Source organism: Anas platyrhynchos, chromosome 9, assembly GCF_047663525.1.
Source record: "Anas platyrhynchos isolate ZD024472 breed Pekin duck chromosome 9, IASCAAS_PekinDuck_T2T, whole genome shotgun sequence".
Taxonomy (NCBI): Eukaryota; Metazoa; Chordata; class Aves; order Anseriformes; family Anatidae; genus Anas; species Anas platyrhynchos.
In genome coordinates this window covers 972,054-992,178 of record NC_092595.1, presented here as the reverse complement: position 1 = coordinate 992,178, position 20,125 = coordinate 972,054, and the positions used below count along the sequence as shown (strand labels likewise).

At 41.9% G+C, this 20,125-nt stretch overlaps 1 protein-coding gene across 7 annotated transcripts in view; it reads right to left on the bottom strand.

The window, feature by feature from the left end:
* Positions 1–20,125, bottom strand: part of RAP2B (RAP2B, member of RAS oncogene family) — a 114,761-nt gene that overhangs the window by 46,725 nt on the left and 47,911 nt on the right. For all 7 annotated transcript variants that reach the window (XM_072042583.1, XM_072042586.1, XM_072042588.1 and 4 more), the window contains 2 exons: positions 2,108–2,349; positions 1,808–1,898 (listed from right to left, as the gene is read on the bottom strand). The gene's annotated coding sequence lies outside the window, so the exon portion shown is untranslated. The remainder of the gene's footprint in view (positions 1–1,807; positions 1,899–2,107; positions 2,350–20,125) is intronic.

Below are 20,125 nucleotides of genomic sequence, written 5' to 3'. Positions count from 1 at the left end.
AATGAAGAGAGCTGCTGAACACAAATAGTTAGGTTTTGAGGACCGTGTTTCTGTAGGTACTTTGCATGTTAATCTCAATTCATCATTAAGGTATGCTTCAAAAGGCATAAATTTATCACTTCTAATATGGCAAGAGACTCATAAAAATTAATCAAACATCTGGTTCTGATCATAAGACAACCTTTGCTTTGCCTAGCAACTACCATTAACTGTGAAAATTAAAGTATCTTTACGAGAAATGTAACATGAAAATTTATGCCCGTTTAGCTCTATGCCTGAAATTCTGCTGCTAGATGAGTATTTCTGCTTTAATTCCGCAGACAATGGCAGGTAGGAGGCAGATGCTAGTCAGAGCAGGCAATGCATATATTTACACGCACATGCCATAGTAGCAATGGGGTTGGAACGGGTGGCAGGGTTGCTAAACAGGCCATTTAAAATCAAAGAGTTGTGTTCATCCGAGCCAGAAAATAGAAAATACAAAAAAGTTTGGTGTGGAAAACAGCCTATTTATGTTAGATACTTTATGAGAGGTCTTTATGAGAGAAAGATTACTTTGTTCAGAACCAAATGTTCTACACATTAAGCATCCAAACAGCGTAAGAAGAAATATTAGCACACTTTATGGATCCTGCCACGCCGATGAAACCAGCTTATATAAGTTTATTCACGTCATTCATGCTTTATTGTTGACTACTAGCTTCATTTGTCTCTCGCACGAAATAGATCTTCTCCTTTTACCTCCAAGAACTCCTAAATTCAGTTTTACCACATGAGCACCTTATAACGATGAGGTTTCCTCATGCACACAAGCACTGTTGCTTCAGACAGGCCGTGCATTTACTTAGTGAAAGAAAAGCACTGGATCAATGAGCTCCTTTCCCTTCCTGCCACCTCAGTGAATCTCCCACAGCCTCACAATCAGATTCAGCAGGATGCTGGCAGCTTGGAAGAGGCACAACGAGTGACCAGAATTTTGCTCAGGGCATGGCAGGACTAGGGCCCAGTACAGTTACTGTGCAGCACAGCCTTGTTTTCCCGAGAGCAACAGCAGAGCAGACAGATGTTGGGGCAGAACACGCACAGTGCACGTGCTGTAAGTACAGCAGGTGCTGCTTCTGAAGCTTCCTCCCGGTGTCTGGTGGTTGTGTTCTGACAGACTGATGCCTGCCTTCCACACAATGCACCACTTCCCCGCTGTACTAAAAGGCCGCTACAGATACCACCCACGCGTGCCTCTATTTTAAAGGCTCCATCCAACTGTAGTGTGGATGATAAACCTCTGAACACATTATCAACAACCTTTACTGTAACAGCAGAAGTTACTGAAAACTGAGGCAAAGAAGTCATTGAGTTCCTCAGCTCTGTGCACTGTCACAAAATCACCCACTGGATTCAGCAATGAGCCCGTTTTCCTTGCTCAGCCTTTACCGCTAATTTAGCAGTAGAAGCTCATCTTGTCGCCCTTGATGTCCCTTGCAAATCTCAACTCCAATTCTGTTTTGGTTTACCTGACATTAACCCATGTTCCTGGCCAACGTTTCAAAATTCTTCCTTTGCAGCTTGTCCTCTTTTCCACCCCCTGTGCACTGTTTTTGCATCAGAGCTTCATCATACATTGCATCGTTAGCCAAGCCAATCTCCTGATACATCTAAATGTCTTTGTGCATATTGGGATGGGTTACTCTTGCACTTGAAGGACGCTATTCTAGAAGGTCTTCCAGCTTTCCTGAGCTTTTTGTGCTTCAGAGCTGCCTCCCATGGGTTGCCAGACACCAGTTTCCTGAAAAAACTCAGGGCTGCTCACCCCATGTCCAGTGTCTGTAATTGGCTCCTTGCCTTTCGCACTCCCCCCAGGATCTTTTTGGATTGCTTTTCATTCGTTTCTTCTGATGTTCCTAGAGGAATGGATGTTTCATTAAACAAATATGCCACCAGCACAATGAAAAGATGTCACAAGGTTCTTGCCACCATTTACAAACAAACTCATTTAAACTCTGTCTATAGTGTTTTTTAAAAATTTTGTCCTAAACTATTCATTGCTCTGTATAGTTTCAAAACTTAAAACTCACAGAACATACAGTACATAAATATAAAATACTCTTACCTCTTTCACGTCTTGAAAACATTTGAGCACATGATCAGGTAGGTAGTGAGGCCCCTCAGGAGGATAGCACCAACGCACATCCATCTGGAGCAATCTCTTGATTCTTTCAGTACCACAGCTGTGTGCAGACACAGCTCTGCCCCGTACACACTACATACGGTTAAGAGAGCAATCACATAACAGGAACAGGACAGTTTTTCTGACTTATGTATTTCTGTTGTTGCAGCAGCCGAAGTAAAAATCTGTAACAAATGAGGATTTTGGGATGTGTTTATACCCTTCCTCTGAACTCAGCAGGAACTTTACAAATGACCTTGAACATGCAAGATGAAGTCTATGACTTTCAAGGAGAAGCAAAACAAGGTGAAGATGTGATAATTAGCTCAACTTAGGTACAAAAATGGCTGCAGGAATTAGAAAAGCATAGCTGTAAATATTTGTTTTATAGGCTCAAAATATACAATGAACTAAAAAGGCAAGAAATTAATTTACCATGAACTGCACAATCACCAAAGAATTTTACTGCAAACTGTAAAAGCTACAATAAAAGTAGCAGTGGTTTTACAGCTATTATAAAGTTTGAATTCATGCATATTGCTTCTCCAGTGCCATTAAGAGAATATAATGTAAAATTCACAGTGACTTTGTTTAGTTATGAAAATGATAATTTATACAAATGAAATACAGACAAAAGAGAAAGATGTCAACAGTCTTTAATCTGAATTGATTTCTTCACTTGTCCTGTTATTTCTGCTACTTTATGCTACAGGTTTATGTTGTATTTGTTCAAACAAAAACACTCTTCCCCTCCCCCCCCCCCCCCCCAAGATACCACATGAACCATTTTCGTTCTTCTAATATTTTCACGCAAATGAACAGATATAGAGAAAACACATATGAAAATGTTTGAGCTGTAAAGTTTTTAAAAGGAAGTATTTCAGATATCTAATTAATTGCAGTGTTTTTCAGAGTCAGATAGTTTACTCACACTATTCTAAAACCAGCTTTTCCCCTCTAAAATTTGACTTTTGCTTTTTTCTTTTCAAAGTTCAATGTCCATAGCCTAGTTCAATGAGGCTCAGGCTCTAAATTGCTTTTGCACATTAATTTCATAGCAGCTGGATTTGCAGAAGCTTTGATCCTGGTATCTCTTTGGCATCTTTACATGCCCTTATGCTGACTTTTTCCTCCCTCAAAATTCTCATTAAAAAGACAGGATTGAGTTCTACGTGCTTGTTTGTTTGTCCCCCTCTTTATCTAGTTTTGCTCTCAGAAAAGTCAGCAGGTTTGCTGGTTTCAGCTGTACAAGACTAGTTCACATGAAAGAAAGTTGGTGACTTCATTTTACACAAAATTGGAAAAGTAAAGTTAAAACATTCAAATAAGTAGATGACATGATTAACTAACTTTTATTTTTCCTTAGTGTTTAGGCAGAAGTTCGCTGTTTCACAACATTAAAAAAAAAGTCTTTAAGCCCTAAATTAATAGTAGTTTTGTGGAAAATACATATATAAAAAATTCTAAAGCAAATCTCATACAAAATCACTATGGATTAGTCACACGATGTATTTGTCAGTATGCTATATTTCATACATAGGCATATTGTTTTGTAAACTTCGATTTTCGTATTTTATCGCTTTCATGCTTTAAAGTGTGACTGCTGACTGAGGAGAATACAGAACAATGATTTGTTTCACTATCTAGAGAATCTGGGTACCTGAAGAATGCCATGCTGATAGGTACCGTGCCTCCTGTTTGCACTTCATGGCATACACCTCCCAGGCAAACAACCTGAACGACACAGTGGTCCCAAAGGTTAATAGGGACGGTGACCTCTGCCAGGCAGCACAGCACCAAGTGTAATTCGATTAATGTACTGCCAAGATAACAAGAAGATAATCAGGCACGAAATTAAAGTGTGGAGCGACGCCTTTACGCTTATCTTTGCTCAGTGAAAACAGAACACAAAAATAAAACAATCCCAACTGAGTTACTCATCTCTGATGCTTTTAAAATGATAAACAGGTTAGAAATGTCTTCCAGAAAAAGAGCTCACACCAGACATTTTGGCACCCCTTTTGCAAGCTGCAAAATGGGATGCATGTCACTACCCAGCCAACAAATTCATCACCACGCATGCCGCTTTGATTCACCACGTATTTCCAAGGGAGAAGGACCACAAAGAGGCAAGGGAATGTAACGGAGGGGCAGAGAAGCAGTCTCAGGAGATGCGAATCTTACACTGCTCTCTGCCATTTCTTTCCTAGAAATCTAACTCTTTCTTGCTTCATTTCTTCCTTGGCACTCTGGGACTGACACTGCTCTCCCCTTCTCTTTTGTTAAACGTTCTGAAACCCACTGGGAAAAGCAGCACGAAGACACAGCTGAGTGCATTGTGCCGGTAACTGGGGCTTCGAACCGGGCTGGGCCCGAGCAAGCCTTGCCCCCAGGTGGCACCTCCGGAGGTGGCTTTCTGCCTCCTGGGGCTTTCTTTGTGACCTGCCTTTTTAGAAGGAAAATACATTTCCTTTTCAAGTGAGACATTTCTCACGAAGGAAACCACAATGTCAAACTTTTCCTGAAAAGACAGGAACACGGCGAGGCATGCTCGGCCACCGCGGTACCAGGACGCCCCTGGAACCAGGCGCGGGCAGCGGAAAGGGGCACTGAGCCCCAAAGGAAACGGGTCTGCTGCAGCAGGGGCAAACTGCAGAAACATCTGTAAAGGCTGATAATAGATCCGCTTCCTGAAATTCTTCCAGAACTGCTGTGAAAAGCAGGAAGTATGGGCAAGGGAGAGGAAGAAAGTTACAGATGAGAAAAGAAAGCTCTGTTCCCCTCCTTCCATCCCCCAAACTGGCTGGGATTGTGGATGCTGCAGGTGTCATTAATGAAGTCTCTATATCCCAGAACTATAAAGGGCCAGCAGGGTTCTTTCTGCCATGTGCCAGTCCTTTGCCTCCAGTTTGGGTCCAAGCTCCAAGCAAATGGGGATGAAACACAGCCCCTTCCCATGGGGGCTGCATGCCCCAGCAAGCCTGCTCTCCTCCAGCAACCAGCAAGGCCGATCCGGACCCAGGACCTACAAAACTCTTACCTAGGCTCAGCTTTGGGCTACTGTAACCAAAACTGGCACTTTAGGAACAGCATTTAATTATAAGGAATACCAGCATTTTGAAAGACTGACCCACTAAACCAAAGCTGGCAAAGCCAGCTTCAAAGACGCTTCCTCCTTCCCTCCAAGAAAGACAAAATTCTCTCCCAGCTCCACAATGTCCCATGAGAAGGAAGCACAATAGGAAGCAGCACGAGGGGGGAGCATCGCATGGTAGCACCCTGAGACATGGGGCCAAGAGCTTGGCTCTGTCACAGCCACTGCTCAGCCACACGCCTGCGCCTGGGACCTGCACACCTCGGTACGCTCAGTTAAGATCCTCTACTGCAGGCCAAAACCCTCACATTGATTTGTGTCCAGAAATGAAATAGTAACCAGTGTTGTCTATTAAGCAGAGACAGGCTAATAGCAAGGAAAACAATTAGTAACTATCATGCAAATTCTGAATTGCCTTTTTCTTTTCAGCCACTTTTTTTTTTTGGCATCCATGAAAATTGCTTTTGTTCACAGTAATATTTGGAAAAGAGGTTTTATTTATGCAAATAGATGCATTTCTAAAAAAACAAATTTGCATGTAAATGAGTGTATTTGTGCATCAATTAGTGAATTTGAGTTCTTCTTTGCTGCAAACACACATCCATTTAGATGGTTGTAAATGACTAGTGAGAGGGAAAGAGGAAACATAAATGAGTCAATTTTCCTGAGCACTTGACAGATACGCAAAATGCCTATTGTATGGGAGACAGGGAAACTATACAAATGCATAAAGACAGCAGCACAAAGCAGTGTAGTCAACAGAACTGTAATTCTTGGTCAACCTTTTAAGTCTTCTGAGACACAAAAGAAAAAAATGGTACTCCAAAAAAAACAAAGTTTATTCTGTCTACATTCTGCAGGCACGCTAATAACACTTCATTGGAAAGGGTATCAAAGACAACTAGATCTTTAAAAACTGACAACAGATGGAGAAGGAATTGCTGGTAAAACCAATCCCTTGATAGGACCCCTACCTGGTGTTAGAAGATAGAACAGTAAATCCAGGTGTGACAACAAGCATAAAAATCACTGAACAGATTGCCTTGACTTAAGAAAGCAAGCTTGAGTAAGGATGTGAACACTGTCACTAAAAACCAGTGTTTTCCTTTGGACAGAAGGGGAGATGGTGGCAAATCTTTCTGCTCACTTTCCAGGAAGTTCTCTTCAGAAAATGAAAACCTTTGCATGCACTACAATACAGGGAACCCCAGGTTTTGCTGACACATTCATACATTCATTACATATGGTAACAATTACCTTGCCTATTGTCTTTTGCTAATTTAAGCATATGTTCCCAAAAGCCTTCAATGAAATGGAAAGTTCACAAGACCATCTGTTATTTATTAATTCTTATTTCATCTGTTCCTTCTGGCTACCCGTGCCTAGAACAAGACATCTCTTGCGGACTGGAGTTGGAAAGAAAAGGGAGGGAAGAAACTGCTCGTAGATTCAGCTGACAAGCCTGTGGTCAAGCCAGGCCCAAACAAAAAACTTCCTATTGTGCTCAATCAACACAATGTGTCCGTAATAATCCTCAGAGAGGATTATGGCTGTTGTGTAAAAACAGAAGCAGTTTTTCTTCAGGGCAATTTTCACTACAAAAGGGTAGCTAAATCACACTTTTGACACAACCTACGAAAAATGTTCATGTACAATTTTAGTACATCCTGATTTTCCACCTCCCTTTCATTCACATATTACCTTCTGCGTGCTGATAATCCTGTAAATCACTGATGTTTGACTGACAGTAGAGTTCTCCCACCAAGCAGAAATGTGAACAGAAAACAGAGCAAGACAACTGGTTTAGACTACAACTTATTTTTGTCCTGTTTCAAGACCAGTAGTAGGTGCAAGCTGCTGTGAGGAAGACCGTATCTATGACTCAGAAGTTTGTCCTTTATAACTTGTAGACACACAGTGCCGCTTTGCCAGAGATTATATGGAACAGTGGAATTCAAACGAAATCTCCGAAACCACAGAAGCAGAAGTAAGAACGACTTCTGAGAAAGCCCATCAAAAGGGGAATGGGCAAACTGAGAGCACACGGCCATGGTGGAGAAGGGCTAGAAAGCAGATTGCCACGAGTATCACGAGGTCACTGCTACTAAATCACATCAAACCAGAACCATTCAATTCATATATCCCCTTCTCCAGTTCATTTCCCTGAACCAGGACCGCGTACACATACACTGGATGAGTAAACTACTCATGCAATCACAGGTAATAGTAACAGAGTTGCACAAGTATTAAACTGCATGGCATGTAACAGGCAGAAATCCTAACTCTTGGTGTGCAAAGTGACTCCACAAACACCGAATAACTTGTCAAATCCACAAATCTAAATTCTTTTTTTTGGCCTCAATTACATTAGTCCTGCAAACTGCTGAATCTTAAATAAACCTAACGACCTATCTTTTAAAATCCAAACATGGGAAGATCTCTATCCCATTATGTTAGCCCATCGCTTCATCCAGTGTTATCCAAATCCAGATTCCTTCTTCCATCTGCCTGATTTCAGCAGAGATGCTCATCTTCCTCTGAACTGACTGTTCATGCAAACTCAGTCACTGAAAACCAGCTGTAATTCTCTTCACTGATTGCATCATTTCTGCTGTTAATTTCAGCAGGATTTTTGGGTGAGGAGCTTCAGAAGGAAGGATGGGAATGTACTTCATCAGTTTCCTACCTATGGAGGGTCATTAGATTATCAATTAAACATATGGAAGCATTTATTTACTGAAATAAAGTGTTCTTAATTTTACAGTGGCTTGCTTTTATATACTGCAATTAGACCAAAGTAGCTGGTCTAGCAAATATTCAGGTACTACACTATTATTTCATCCACTGTCCGAGAAGATTCCCCACACACATACAGCCACAAAAAAAGCCATTTCTTTAGACAGTAATATAAAATGCACAGTGGATATTTAAAAAAAAAAAAAGAAACTGTTCAGGCAATAATATTCTCATCTGATCTTAATAGTGATGTTTATGCAGCATATATAATTAAAAGCATTTTCAGTATCAGCTTAATTAATCTCAGAAGTTCAGTATTCAAAGAGCAAAGGAAATAAGCTTTTGCTACTCATTATATATCATGCAATTATATAATGAAGACATCCAATCATAATTATGTGTCATAATAATAATCCTGTGTCAGAAAAGTTCCATATATCTAGAAGAAATAAAAAAGCATGCCTTAAACAGTTTGCCTCCAGGCCTAAGGGGATGATTTTAGAGGCTCTAACCAGTACTGAAACCTAAGGAGAATGATGATGGGGGGGGGAGGGAGGAAGAGGATCTTGCCTCAGGGACAAAATTAAAACCTCATTCCCACTGACACAATTCCCAGGTGGTCCCAGAGCAGCACAGACAGGGGACAGTGACAGGCTGAGCTGTGGGGCTGCTCGCAGCTGCTGAATTTCTGTCTGTTTCTCAGCGGGTAGCAGAACAAATAGCACTGCATTTGGGTTCCCCAACAGACAGGATTGGGGGCCAAAAAAAAGGACTAACTTCTTTCTTACTCTCAAGAGAGACCAATTAAATAGAAATAGTACCTAAATGTCTCATCGGATTTAAGCAGCATGCCTGCACTGTTACCTACCTTTAAGCCTTGGTGTGTCCATGGGAGCAGGACCTGTGTCACCCCCTGGTGCCAGCTGGGGACTGGCGCCCACCCCAGGGGCAGCACAGCGTGGGTCGCACCTGGGGGAGTGGGCACAGCTCCCCAAGGGGCACTGTGCAGGATCTCCAGAGCAAGTCACCTCCAGAGCTTTTCTCAAGATCCATACCGATAGCAGTTCCTGGGATGCCTGCTCCCATTGCACACAGAAGGATTTTTCTTACAGAGGACTGACAGAGCTCAAATCCATATATTTCCTATATATGATAAATTAATAACAACACTTACATCTCATATTCAAACGTATTCACTTAGAGAACTACAATTATTTCTCATACTCTAATAAAAGCAAGCACTGAGGTAATACAGAAGGCAGGCAAACTTTTACTTATCAAAAAATAACATTGTTCTAAAATTATTTATGTAAATAGATTCAGTTGTGCTCAATTAATGCAGCCAAACAGGATTCATCCAAAACAATGCATTTAATTTGTCAACTCAAATAATGATAAATTAGATCTGCTGTAATTCAAAGGAACTCTGTTTCAACTTAGACGTGATTACACACGTGCAACTCTCAGTAAAGCCCACTAATCTGCATAAGCTAATAATAAAAACATAGAAGTCACATCAAAAATGTCAGCATCACGAACTACAAAAGCCCCTCTTGACCATAAATAAGCGAATACTTCTTTAAATAAATAACAACAGTTCACCTTCGATGACAATATTTATTCATCTGACAATAACGATGCTTGAGGTTCCAATCTACTTCCCTCCCCCATGAATGCTCAAACTAATCAAAAGCCAATGAAAGGAAACTCTGGGAGGATGAGCCCAGTGCAGCACGGCACCCTTTAGCAGCCCATGTGGCCAAGAAGGGTGCTGCCTTGCCCTCCCCAGTGCTGGTGCCCGTGCCACTGGCATGAAGAACATCCACTACCCCAAGCACCCCGTACGCCTTCTTTACAGGACAAGATCTTCAGAGGAAGAATCTGGCTTATTTCAACATTACAGCAGTTTTATTACACCTCCATGGAAGTCATCTACATGTGAAGTTTAGGTTATTCTCATTTCTGATGCCTTCAAGCATGTAATATTGAGCCTTATGCAATATTTAGGTGGCCCATCAACCAAGTGTTGTGTTAACAACAAGCAGTCTCACCTCTTCTACTGGAAAGGAAGGAAAACTTCCCATTTCAATGTATAAGTTTTTTTTTTTTTTACAGCAACAATTCATACTCATGACATAATTCAGAAAGGCTGAAATTCATGAATTAATCATCAAATGATGAAGCAGAACTTAAAGCAGTAAGAATAACACATCAAAATAGAACATTAAGTAATTTTGACAACCATCCTGCTTAATTATTTATCTTAACAGCTATAGCATACTGACCTACTGCAGCATATTTAGTGAACAAAAGACTAAAACATGCTACAGTTTTTATATATTAATTGCATGTTGGAAAATGAGAAGAGGCTGCTAACCATTATATTGGGCCAGATATCATAAAGCGTAGTAAACAGAGGACTAAGATAGCCGGGTGTTTTGTTGTTAATTATGCACAGAAGATGATCTTGAATGCAGGTTACTACTAAAACATGGAGTCCTGTAATTATCCATACAATTATCCAACCATTTAACTGTTTGCCTGCTGCTAACCAGCCAGCAGCACGCACCTGCAGGGAGTCCGTAGGCCGCCTTTCCTGCCATTCTGCTCTGACTTATCCCCGAAGCAGTGCTGAAGAGCACCCTGCCCAGTTACCAGGATAGAGCATTAACATTTTCTAAGTTTATATATTTGAGCCAATACTCCAAGGCACCTCAGAAATTCGATGGCAAAGCCTTTCAAGCCTACCGCCGGGCTTCAACAGCAGGGTTTGCATCTAGGAGGCTGCGCAAGCTCACTGCTCAGGACAGAGGCAGCTTGGTGTGGCTATGGGAAGTCAAAACCATTATCATAAAAGCAAGCAAAATGTACTAAGCAACAGGATGGCCAGCAAGACAGGAAACACCCAATCCCCCTTTACTCATTCTTATACAGTTCACCTTTGTAATTAGCGCATTATTCACTCAGAAGAAGAAAAAAAAAAAAAAAAACAACAAACAGAATGTGCCATTTCATAAAAAAGTTGTATTAACTGCTGGCAGTAAAACAAGCAGAATTCATCCTTCCTTGAAAACACAGCGTGATAGTGACTTTTGCTAAAAAGAAGCCATTAAGAAAGTCATAATCATCGGATTTTATGAATTCACGCAGAGAGAAAATCCCTTTGGTTTGTCTCCATTACAACACCCTTTGCGCTGCTTTACGCAGTGCCTCGCCATTCAGAACCCTGCTACGGCAAGGGACTGAAACGGGAGGCAAAGAAAAAAAGGTCATTAACATTTAGCTGCCTGTAGCTAAACAGCCTCTTAGAAGTATCCCTAAATTTCAGGCAGTACTAACTGTTGCCATGATCACAGCATGCAGAAGGTACATTAGATAAATAAAATTAATTAACCTCGGCCTTGGGATTCCTAACTATGCATAGCATCTGGCAAAACTGTTACTCATAAGCTCTCTCTAAACCATTTTAAATCTTTCAGGGCACTTAGCTAGGCTAAAGCTGAAGGTTGCTTTTGCCCAAGATTGCTACACCACTTCAGCATTAGAAAAAATATTATACATATATATATATATATACACATTTTTTACTGCAAAGAAAGCACAGAAACTATCAGTGTCCACAGGCAGTCTCTAGGGTGATAAATGAGCTATTTCAGTATTGTACTGCATGTACTGTACGAATGACAAGCTCAGTACTCCCACACACATTTCTGTCTAATACATTGATGCCTAAAAGATTTTTCTAGTCACCAGGAACTCTTTCCTTTCTTGCTATGAAATTCCGGGAGTCATCTCACCATTACTGGCTGAACATAGGCTTTGCTCCTGCTGTACACATTCCTGTACTTATCCAGAAAAACAAATGCCAATCTACACAGCCTGTCTGGAAGCGGTAAAATCCCACCTGCATTGCAGGGAATTTCCATCCCCCCTGTGCAAGGCTGACAGAATGCTCTCCAATGCCCACAGGTGAGACCTGCTGCCTTTCCTTCTGCAGCATTTATTGTGTGGAGCCCCCGCACCTCTAAGCCATCCTGTCCTGGCAAGGACTATTGATGACTGAGGAAAAGAAGTAAGTCAGAGCCTTCCAGCAAGCTGCGACCATCCCCTCGGGAGCTGGGAGCATGCTGTGGGTATGGCTGGGCACAGGAAGCTCTACAGCTGCCCCATGCGCTATTGCACTGAGCCCAGTCCTCACTCCCAGCCTTACCACCTCCCACACCCTCAGCTTCGTTATCCCTACAGCACCACCATAACCCCAGGGCTGGTTGTGCCTAATCCCACAACACAGCAGTGATGATTCCATTTGGGTTTGCAGCAGCTAACACAGGACTTCCCAAAGTGCTCCCAAAGTGCTGCATCTTCCCCAGGGGGATGCAGTTGTCCCCCCCCCCCCCCCTTCTCCTCTCCTGCAAGACCTGCCTGATTCAGCAGAGACCTTATGAGCACTCAGGTGGGAAGTACCAATCTTACAGACTGCATTTCACCTGGCTCTGGTTCCACCTGATAGTACTTAAGTGTGTGAGGCACAATCCTGCTTCTAAGATCTGCCACGTCTGCACTAGGGTATGTTTCTTCTGGGTGAGGTATTCTGATTAGCTGTACTGTGCTGTTCTTCGTATCAAGCATTTAAAAGGCCAGCAAGCACAGCACGTATGTGTGCTATTAGAATTGTGATCTGCTGCGAGGCACGTTGCTATTTGACTTTAGCATACATTATAATATATAACCTTCCTTTACGTGCACGCTATTTCTTGAGTCAAAACAGAAATAGATTACTCTTCCAAGACTTCCTTGCTATCACTAAATCCACTTGCACATCTTGGAGTGGGAGTAGCACGGGGGAGGAACACGATGCAGTGCCATCTGAGGAGAGAGCTACTCCGATGTGCAGTAAGGGAGAAGATGGGAAAGAGGCCAAACAACAAAATATTCATTTAAATGCCAAAACCAGCCTTCATCAAACACCTTTTTTGCCCAACAATTTGCTACACTTGCTGAAATTTTAGTGTATCCAAGTCTGCGTTGATGCAAGGAAGTCCTGAGCAGGGACACGAGCCCCCAGCTTCTCTCCCACTAAGGCATCGCTGCGAGCAGGCTGTTGGTGCAGCCTGCTGCTGGAGGGGCATGGGCGACACCAACCATGACAGGCCTGGAGGGCAAGGACGCCGTAACACAGGCTCCCCTAGAAAAATCACACAAATACTTTACTAAGCTAGTTCCATGAATTTCCAGGAGGACAGACTCACTTTACAATTTTAGCACCAAAATCCATAAAATGACTGTTGTTGCTATGAAGACGTTTGCAAAAGCCGTTTGTCCAAAGTTTCCTAGTCATCAACAGAATGCTGGGCTTGGGTTTCGGAGCCATTTTGGGGGGATTCCCCAAGCTCCTCCTGTTCCCATCTGAATAATTTTGTCCACCGGTTTCAGAGATCCTGAGTACCTCAGAATGAAACCCTGGTTGTGACTGACTGAAACCAATGCTCTTAAGGTAAATAACACTGCACTGCTTATCTGACTCCTGCGGAGCCTCTCCTCAGCTTCCACTCCCTTGAGGAGCAGTACGGACACCAGACAGTCCCCCCCCAGCTCGGGAGCAGCACGCCTTACCAAGGAAACACCGTCCCCTTCTGTGGTATCTGCAGCCTCACTGACCATGAATTAGATAACAGACACTGACGTTGTGTTTATACCATGTATCAGGCATGTGTTAGCACAGAAAGGGAAATACATTTCTGCACATTTTCTTGTGATCCAAAGAGTCAAGGAGAGGCAGAACTGCTCCAAACTCCAAATGTGCTTGGAAGAAGCAGCTTGAGGGAAACTGCTATGTTCACTTTTGATTCCCTGCCTAAAATCTGTCCTTTACTAAAAGTCCTACTGGAAGTCTCAGGAGAATAAAGGACAATACTGAGAAGAGATCCTGCATTTATGTAAAAGTTAGAGGTGCTGCCAGCACAAGTATGTCAATACTCATGATCAAAGAATTAAAAATAGCAACATAAAATGGGAATGCTTTCTCTCCTCTTTTCTTTCTACTTAATTTCTTTTTTTCTAAATGTACTTTACACATTGTTAGTTAGGTATACTATGTGTGGGATGTATTATTGAGGTTGCCATGGTTTTTCATTTTTAATAAGCCTTGAGACTTTATAATCTAACCAAGTACATTCATAATTACTACATCTCTTATTTCTCCCTACCCTCTCCCTCCAAAGCCCTTCAAAAATTACTAGTGGTAAAGCTACTGATTTGAAAGACAATAAAACATCAAAGTAAAAGCCCACCCTCAAGGAGCTGGCAAACAACAGCTTAGGAAAGTAATAGGAGAAAATTACCAGCACTGAACACCGGGATATATCCCTGTCCTTGTGCCTGTTGTTAACATCTAAAACCAGGATGACATTTTGCAAGGTGAGGTGCAAAATTGCCCTGCACGCACAGAAAGGTGAGGAGTGTTTGCCACCAGAGCTGACAGCGAACCACTGAGAGCTGCCTACCCCAGCTCTGGTGCTTCTCGCCACATCTCCTCTTGCCATACAGGAGGCCAAGAGCTCAGGCACCTGCGGCAGCTCTCCCTGATGGGTGATGCCCCTGCTCACAGCCTCGACTGGGCAAAGCCATGGAGCCACTGCCTGATGTTAACAGCAAGAACCTGAGTGGGACAGCTCCTGCTGTTGATGCCTGTTCCATCTGCTGAAAGCTCACGTCGAGCTCTAATGCTTTCAATAGCTTTGCCCATCTGCATTTTCTTACACTTGGAAGGAATACGAAGAAAAGAAAATCCAGCTCATGGCATCTGACTGACGTGCGCATGGTAAAGAGGGTCATGTTTTCCAGGGCCACAGCATAAATCTCAGTTAACAACATAGGTAATGGGGATGTTATAGCTTTTATTGATTATCCCTCTGTGCGCTGGCTGGTAAAAGAGACCCTGAGAAACCCCCTTTGCCAGTACAAGTAAATGACATTTTCTTGACAACAGGATATTGTTGGGCCAACCACATTCACACAGATTTTTTTATTTCTTTTTTCCTGAAGGCACTGAAATTTTGGCTTCTACTGCAGAACAGGCACTTTGGAGAACAGTATGCGTTACTGGTGTGCAGACCCTATTTTTCCTATGCTAAACTCAACCCATTTGGTTTTGCTCTTACCTAGCACAGGCCCACAGCAACCACATACCAGGAAACCCCATCTTGATTTCCGCTTGCTGCTTGGCTTGGGGAGAGCCTGCAGGCAGCCTCAACACCAGCACGTGTCAGCCCATGTACCTCCCGTAACAGCCAGGAGAGCAGCAGTGCCCCAGAAACTCAGCCTTGCTCTTTTGGGCAGTGTGTGTGGGGCAGCAGGCCAGTGATGGCCGCACTCTTCTGGGACTCATCCTGCTCCACGCAGGGCGATGTCAGCAACCACCACACAGCACTGTGCAGCACAGGCAAACTGAGGCTTCACGGGGTCTTGTATCTTAATCAAATCTGGGTGTTTTTCTAAAAAGACACAGTACAGCACATCCTTGACTACAGGAATTTCTCAAACTAATGGAAAGTTCCTGCTCCAAAGCATGAAAATGCTCAATAGAACTATTGTAATGTTTCTTTTAATGTGGGCAACAGAATGAGTTTCTTTTCTAGTCTGCAGCTTATTGATGGCTGAGTATAATGCTAGTATTAGACATATGTGAAGGCTCTTGTGAAATACTTTATTATCCAGTCCTCAGATCGACGCTGTAAGATAGAGCATGTCAGCTTGCCTGGCACTAACCTGACATTCAAGTCCATGCAAGAATCAGAAGGAAACCACTTTTTTCTCTTAACAGCAGAAACCACTTTTTCTAAATGTTAAATTTTATCTTTAAAGCATTGTCAAAGGAAAGCATGCAAAAAATCACAGTAAGCAAAAAATAAAAAGAAAAATAGAAATTGCATGGTCTGATCGTCTGATTCAGCATCATATGATTTTTAAATAACTACTGCATTCTTTGGGTGATGGCATGGCACATCAAAGAGTTGAAGAATAAACTGGTATTTAGACTAAAATGTAAGACTACCCACATCACATTCACACAGACATTTTTCCCCTGAAAGCACTGAAAATAACATCTTGAGTAGGGTTAGTTTTTTTACACTGCTCTTTCTATAGAGAGTTTGAAACACTTTTCTACTATTTCTGAAGCCAAGGATTCTCACATGTTCCTGCCACAGCAGCAGGATGGCCTTTAAGACAGCCAGCCAATATGGGAACGTTCTTTACATACTTCACATCAACATCATAGCAGTTCTGTTTGAACTTTGCATTAAACCCTTTTTAATTTTTTTTTTTTTTGACAGTGGTATCTGTTACTCTACCTAATTTTGGATTACTTTAAAATTCAAGATCACGCTAAGGTTTCCTCCCAGAGGAATGAAAGGTTCTGCCTCTCCCTGCCCAGTGCAATGTTCTGACAACACTGAATTCTGAATGGCTTTGAGGAGAGCACGTGGTTGGATACAAAGAAGTGTTACCCCAGTGCTATCCTTTGTAACCGATTCTGCTTTAGTTAACACAGTTTGTGCCATTCATGTTTCGTAACTGGAGAGCCATGTTTTATGTTCCTGCCATTCACACGCATTTTCATTCATAAATTTATTGGAAAACTTCTCTCTGACCTTACCAACTGCTTTCTCAGAGACCAGACTAAATTGTAATTGACCTTTCCACCAGCCAGTTCCACCTCAATTTTAAGGATTTCCTCTTCATTTCCTCAGGATGCTTAGGGCTTTCCAAAACACTATGCTAGCAAAGGAAGTGTCCTGCATTTTCTTTTACTGTTCATCCACATGCTGCTAAAAATAACATGACCAACTCAGTGGTTTCGGTTCTCTCCAACACTCTTGTATATTCCTCAATCATTTCCTACTGCATAACTATCATGTTCCTTTGACTTTTCCAATTTTAATACAGCACACCATCAATATTGTTGGTTGTTTTTTTAATTGTTTCTTCACATAGCCATGATGTTAAGTGCATGAAGTCCAGAAATTTAATCAATTGTCAGCAACAGACTCACACAAACTATGTCTTACAGCATGAATTTCTATCACTTACGAGTCTTAAGATGAGATAAAATTGGAATTTCTCCTGTAAAATCTAAGCAATTATAAAACAAGTCACTCATCAGAACAAAATTATACATGATAGTACCAGTTTACCAAACAAATGATTTTACTTTCTGAAGACAAAATGGAAAAGGAGCTATCCAAACTTTTTCAACAACAAGAGTAAAGCAAGTTCTCTTTTTTGTCCCGCTTCAGATTGGCTCTTAAGGCAAATCTTTGAAATTCTGCTTCCACTGCACTTGGAAAAAATTCCTTGCAGCCCTGGATGCCCCCTCCTTCCCTCAGGGGATTTACCTCAGCAGCTGGGAATTCTGCCTCACAGAGAAGAAGGAATTGATTTAGCAGTGCCAACTGAGTAATCTGTCTTGTTGACACCAAACATCACTGTTTTTCTTCTTTGTCAAATGTGCTTTGACGTGCACAGCTCAAGTTCACTAGGACAAACTGCATCTTAAGTCCCTACCTGTAAAAATTTGTTTTCATCAGAAAACAAAGAGGTTTGTCACCACACTGGATGTAAGCTGTGTTTCTGACAGGGGGGGTTACACAGGTCTAGAGCACTGCAGAAACCTGTCCAAAATCAGGAGGCTGCGCTGCAGGCAGGTGAAGCACTGCTGGGGGGCCCTGGAGAGCAAGCACAAGCTCTGCCCCACTTGCTGTAGGGAAGCGTCTGTGCCTTAGGCCCGAGGCTGATGCAGACCCAAATATATACTGCCCACATAAATACACCAAGGATGGAAATTCTGCGTTCCCCTGTGAGGCATTAAGGTCCTCACCCTTTTTATAGAGGTTACACTCAAATTTTCCACTTCATTTTATCATTGGAAAAATGTCACAGATCTATGTGCCTCTCTCCAGTTTTTAAACATCAGTGGCCTTGAACACTGTGGTCTTCCATCCGCTTCAACAAAATCTGCAGCAGAGCCTCATAAGCCACGTACAGTACTGTTTCAGTTAAAGTCACTGACATGCATCAACAGTCAGGAGACACCTAGAAATAGCCCAGGCAGAGCAGCACAGAACAATACAGGAGCGATTAGTAATCGCTGTCTGAGATGACGAGGAAGTCAGTCTTTTCAAGTATGTCTATAATGATTTTGTCACTTAATATGATCACGGAATCTGCCATGGCATACATTGCCTCGACTCATGAGCTAATCTCTCTCACAGTCCTGAACGTGTGGGAGACAGGGAGACAAGGAGAGCCATAAAAACTCCACTGGTGGAACGAGCACACTTCCCAGTATTTTCACTCCAGCACTGTTTGTGTGTTTCTGTCAAAAGTTAAAATTATCATGGTCAAAAATCGGGAAAAAGGAAAAAAAAAAAAAAAAAAAAAAAAAGAAAGCAGAACTTCCTCAAGCTTTATGAGATAAGGTATGTTCCTTTTTCAGAATTAGAACTTGGAAAGAGTTGGTATATTGGCACGACAAATACTTAACGTATTTTGTTCAGGAATGTGAGCGCTCAGCCTGCATAAATCACAATAAACAGAGAAAATATTAAATCTCCATTTGTGCAGTGCACTTCTTTTGTGCAAGCCACAAGTCCATAGAACGTACCGACCTTTTCTAACACGCCATTCTGCCTGTTCTTCACCCATTTCAGAGCAGTGGCTGAATACAAATTCACTGCTATCGTTCAGCAGCTGCACGCAGGCAGCCCGCAGACGGGCACCATCCTGGCGGGGCTGGTGGCACTGCCGCCTGCACATAAGGGGGAAAGAGAAAAAATAAGCCAAGGAGAGAAAACCATTGCTGAATTTGACTCAGGCTCTTTTGTAAAGCATGAGTGTGGGAAAAGGATCTCCATCCCTTCCCTGTGCTTCAGGGCAGGATCTCAGAACATGAACAGATTCAACTCTGTGATGTTTCTTTCCACATTCTTCTTTACTGAGTATTTTCTTATCCCAAGAATAAATGTAATTAATTAGACATTGAGCCATAGAGTAAAACAAATTTTAATTGATGTGGGAAAACAAAAAGATTAAAAAAAATAAAATAAATTAATTTCTCTGTTATTGCTTCAGAATGTGTAATAACTGGCATTCAAGCAAACTATAGGATCTTTCATCTGGAAGACATTCCAGGCTAATACATCTGTGGTTTATTCTTTTGTTTGCAGATACTCAGTGGCTTGTTACGATCATAATTGGATCATAACACTTTCTAATTCTTTGGATGGTGATTCATCAAATCTCAGAACTGCTACCACCTCCTCCCTGAGGCACATGGACTGGTCTACATAGTAAGCAAGAAAGAAACTAAGAGCTATTTTGGAGCAGAGTAGTATTTGGTTTACACCTAATGCAAATATTTAACAACCTATTCCCTCTTTGCTCTGCAACAACAACTGCTCTTTCTACTTAGAAAGAAAATCAGACCTGTGAAATACGCTTAGGATTCTTTAAAATTGGGTTTCTCTGCAACTCGGCCGGGAGGCTCAGTATCACACTGTGTAACAGTCCTGCCTAAGGTCCAGTTCCTCATTGTAAAAACATAACAATATGAGAAGGAAATGTCTACAAAATGTATTAATTTGTGTTATAATTCTGAAAATTGATTAATTACATTTTGGTGTATCTCACCCACAGAACAACATGACACTAATTTTGTTTTAAATTAAAAACTTGGCATCTAATAAAATCTCTTCCTAGAAAGAAATTCAGTGGTAACAAATATCAGGGGTATTGGCCTTCCCACTCCCCACGTATGCCAGCCTTTCTCTCACTCATTTTCTGTCTTTTACCTTTATTGGCAGTGGTGAAGTGAAGCAGTTTTAGCATGACTGCAGAAAACCAAGCAGAAGGAAAGCAGCTCACCACAATGGCAAAACTAAGAGAGAATAGCTTTGAGGTTTCCATTTTAGCCTTTCTGAGCACGAAAAGTCAAAATATTTGCAGTTGGGTCTGATGGCTCAGAAAGTCTAATGTCAGTACGTTAGATGGTCCAACTTGCATGTGTTCGCTGGTTTTCTTTTGCTTTATATTTTTCAGGCCAAGAGGGCAAAAGAGGGTAAGATGTAAGACAG